This window comes from Humulus lupulus, chromosome 1 (genome assembly GCF_963169125.1).
Source record: "Humulus lupulus chromosome 1, drHumLupu1.1, whole genome shotgun sequence".
Lineage (NCBI taxonomy): Eukaryota > Viridiplantae > Streptophyta > Magnoliopsida > Rosales > Cannabaceae > Humulus > Humulus lupulus.
In genome coordinates, this window is record NC_084793.1 from 76,718,494 (window position 1) to 76,723,270 (window position 4,777).

Consider the following 4,777-nt stretch of genomic DNA (forward strand, 5'->3'; position numbering starts at 1 on the left):
ACTAGCCTTTGGGACCTCAAATTCTACTAAACTGAGTAGAAGAATCCTTCCTGAGTCCTAACATTTGAGTTCCCGAGCTTAAAACCCAACATATGCCATTTCCCCTAGTTTGATACGCAGCCTGCCTCCCTAGGATTGCAGCCTACTGCAAGTTAGAGAGCTTGGGGTCTCGCCAAAGGGACACGGGCTGGGGCACACCTCAGCCTGCACCGCGACGCCTAGGCAAACATCCGAGGCTCCCAAGCTGCTGGGTTCATGCAGGCCGCGTGCGCGAGCCCCCAAACCCAAAAATTCATGCATTCCACTGTGTTTTCTCTCAGCCAAACTTACCAATTATTATCCAAATCAACCCCTATACCCATAATTCAGTCTACAGTTCATTTCAAAGCAACTTAATTGGTCTAAACATCCCAAAAACTAACCTCTAACCCCAATAATAACCAAAATCAAACTTAAGGTTTAAGAATGAACAAAGTTTGAAAACCACAGCAGGAAACCATGTGTTTTAGTACCATAAATTCTCACCTCAATGGACAATTCAACGTAAGTTGATTCCCCAACACTTCTAGCTTGTCTTCCCCCAAGCTCCCAGCTTCAATTCTCAGCCAAAGCTCAAAACACACCAAAAAGAGGGAGAGAGCTGAGTAGAAAGAGAGAGATAGATAAGGATGAGATGGTTCTGTTTTTATTTTTCCTTAGTTCTAGAATTCTAATTAACTTAATTCTATCTCAACTTCATAATATCCAAGATGCCCTTAAGTATATCCTTAGTCCTCTAATTCTACCAAAGGCAAAAGCATCATTTGCCACATCTCTCTAATTCCTCGAGTGTTCCTATATTTCCTCATTTAATCCTCGACATACCCAAATAATCGCGAAATCACTACCCAGTAGACGTGCTATGTTCCCATAATACCCCTAGGCTCACCCCGAGCCAGGCACTCGATCCCGTTGTGACTATTTCGCTATTTCACTCCCTAGGACCGTCTCAGATCACACATTAGAAATATATCTCCACAGTATTGTGGTTTCTAACACAACACACATATAATCTTCATTTACGCCCTTAATAGGCCAAAATTACAAATATGCCTCTATTAACCAACATGGGCCACATGCACATTTAATTCACCTAAACATGCATTTCTAATCACATAATAATTTAATTCATGTATTAACATAATTAAATCAATTATTGCTCTCCTGGCACGTTGATCAAGATACTAAACCTTATTGGCAAATTTGGGACGCTACAACTATCCCCTCCTTACAGAAATTTCATCCTTAAAATTTTCCTGAATAACTCGGGATATCGATCCCGCCTCTCAGTCTCAAGCTCCCAAGTTTCCTACTTCCTCATTGTTATTCTTCCACAACACTTTTACCAAGGCAAGGGTCTTGTTCCGCAGGACTTTATCTCTTCGGTGTAAAATCTGAACCAACTTCTCCTCATAAAAAAAATCTTGACCAAGCTCCAATTTTTCATAACTCAGAACATGCATTGAATCTAATACATACTTCCTGAGCATGGATACGTGAAATATGTTGTGAACTCCTGATAAGGCTAGAGGCATAGCCAATCTGTAAGCTACATCTCCAACTCATTCTAGAATCCCAAATGGGCCAACAAACCTAGGGCATAACTTGCCTTTCACTCCAAATCGCTTTACTCCTCTCAAAGGAGCAACTCTGAGGAACACATGGTCACTAACTTGAAACTTTACACTCACGCGTCTTAAGTTTGATTAACTCTTATGTCGACTCTGGAAGACGAGCATCTGAGTTCTAATATTTTCAATCGCCTCATCGGTCCTCTGAACAGCCTCAGGACCTAAGTATTTTCTCTCACCGTCTCATCCCAATGGATGGGCGATCTGCACTTCCTCCCATATAACATTTCATACGGAGCCACTCTGATAGTCGCCTGGTAGCTGTTATTATATGAAAACTTAATCAAAGGGAGATACTTGCTCCAAGATCCCCCAAAATCCAACACACAAGCGCGCAACATATCCTTCAGTTACTAAATTTTCCTCTCAGACTGTCCATCCGTCTAAGAATGAGAAGTGGTACTAAACCGCAATTGTGTCCGCATAGCCTTCTGCAGGCTCTCCCAAAATTTAGAGATGAAGGTGGCGTCCCTGTCGAATACTATCGACCTCAGCGCCCCATGGAGTTGCACAATTTCCTTCATGCAAAACTTAGCATACTACTCCACTATATGAGATGTTCTAATAGGCAAATAGTGGGTTGATTTGGTGTACCTATCCACAATCACCCACACAGAGTCCTGCTGTACCACTGTCTTTGGTAATCCAACCACGAAGTCCATTGTGATATCCTCCCATGTCCACTCTGAAACCCCTAAAGGCTGTAGCAACCCTGCTAGCCTTTAATGTTCAGCCTTCACTTGCTGACAAGTTAAGCACTTGGCCACATAATCCACTACGTCCCTCTTCATCCCCAGCCACAAATAAAAATTTCTCAAGTCTTGGTACATCTTTGTCGTACCCGGATCTAAGGAGTAGGGAGTGGTATGAGACTAATCTAAAATCTCTCACCTGATACCGGGATCCATCGGAACGCAAATCCAACCTTTATACCTGAATAAATCCACCTCTGAAATAGAAAAGTCCTTAGCCACTCTGGCTAAGACATCCTCTGTGTGCTTCCTCAACTGGGGATCTTCCTTTTCCGCTTCCTTAATCCTCTCAAGGAGCGTGGAATGAAGAGTGATATTGGATAGCTGACTCACTACCAATTCAATTCTTGGTCTGGTCATCTCTTCTGCTAACCTCTCTGATATTTGCCCTGGGCCTTTCTGACTTAATGCGTCGGCTACCACATTGGGCTTCCTTAGATGGTATAAAATGTCATAGTCATATTCCTTTACCAATTTCAGCCAACGCCTTTGGCACATATTCTGGTCATTCTGAGTAAAGAAATACTTGAAACTTTCATGGTCGGTGTATATTTCACACTTTTCCCCATACAGATAATGCCTCCAAACCTTCAGTCCAAATACCACCATTGCCAATTCCAGATTGTGAGTGGGATACCTCTGCTCATACTCCTTCAGCTATCTCGATGTGTAGGCTATCATGTTTCCACCTAGCATCAATACACACCCCAAACCCTATCTCGAAGCATCGCAGTAGACAATAAACTTCTCATTGCCTGATGGTCGCCGCTTCAACTCCTTGGAACTATTTTCACATCTATTTTCCAGACATACTTGGTCTTCTTACACGTTAGCTCAGTCAACGATGTAGCTATTCTAGATAATCCCTCAACGAATCGCCGATAGTACCGTACTAATACCAAGAAACTCCTAACCTCTAGTACACTAGTCAAACAAGTCGTTGATCCTAGGCAGTGGATACTTATTTTTAATGGTCAACTTATTCAGCTCTCCATAGTCGATGCACATCCTTATGGTCCCATCCTTCTTCTTAACGAACAACATTGGAGCGCACATGGCGAAAAACTGGGTCTGATGAATCCTAGATCCAATAACTTCTGCAACTGAATCTTCAATTCCTTCAACTTCACTAGAGCCATTATATAAGGTGTCCTAGATACTAGCTCCGCCCTTGGCACAAACTCTATGAAAAAGTCTATCTCTCAGTGTGGTGGAAACCCTGGCAAGTCTGCTGGGAATACATCAGGAAACTCACACACTAGTCTGGTCTCACCTGGTCCAATTGAAACAATCCTATAGGCATCCGCTATGTTTGCTAGGAATCTTATGCAGCCATTTAGCATTAGGTCTCTAGCCTTCATTGCAGAGATCATAGGTACTCGTGGCCCACTCACTGTCCCTACAAATACAAAGGGAACTCCCCTTCCAGTTCAAAGGTAACCATTCTTTGCTTACAATCTATCGTTGCCCCGTAATTTGATAACCAATCCATCCCCAGAATCATATAAAAGCCATCCATCGCTAGCTCAATCAAATCCAAAGACAACTCCCTACTGTCTATCTCTACTGGTAATGCTCTAACCCATCTTCTAGAGACTTCTAGTTCCCCAGTTGGCAACAAAGTACTTAATCCTCTAGCATACATATCACAAAGTGTACACAAACGATCTATCACTCTAGCAGATACAAACAAATGAGTAGCTCCTGAATCAATCAATTCAGTAAATGAAGAACCAACACTAGAAATATGACCTATCACAGCCGAGGGACTAGCCTCAGCCTCAGTCTAGGCCAAGGTAAACACTCTGGGTTTAGTGAGGTTGTCGCTCTTCTTCGGTTCTTCTTTTCTAGCTTGTGGGAAATCCTTCCTCAGGTTAGTGACACTCCCACTTGTTAAACATGCTCTGACTCTGCACTATCCCTGATGTCATCACCTGCACCGAGGACACTCTAGGAAGCTCCTCCAGTTCCCTCTCCCGCCCTGACGGCCACTAAAAGTCCCCCGTGCCCTCTTATCTGAACTAGGATGAACAAAAGAATCTAGGGCCTTTCTATTCTGCTCAAATGGACCACTTCCCCAGCTAGAACCAGTGAAAGGAGGCACCGTGCTCCGAGCATAAGGCCTTGCAGCGCCCTTTCTCTACATCTGATCTTCGGCCCACTCAGCTATAAGGGCCTTCTCCCCTACCTGAGCATAGGTGGTAGTCCTCGAATCTAATGTTATCTTGATATCACATTCTAACATGACATTCAATCCCCGTACAAACTGATCCATCCATGCCATATCAGTAGGAAAAAAATTTAGTGCAAACTTTGCCAATCGGTCAAACTTTAGTTCATATTCTGTAACCTTCA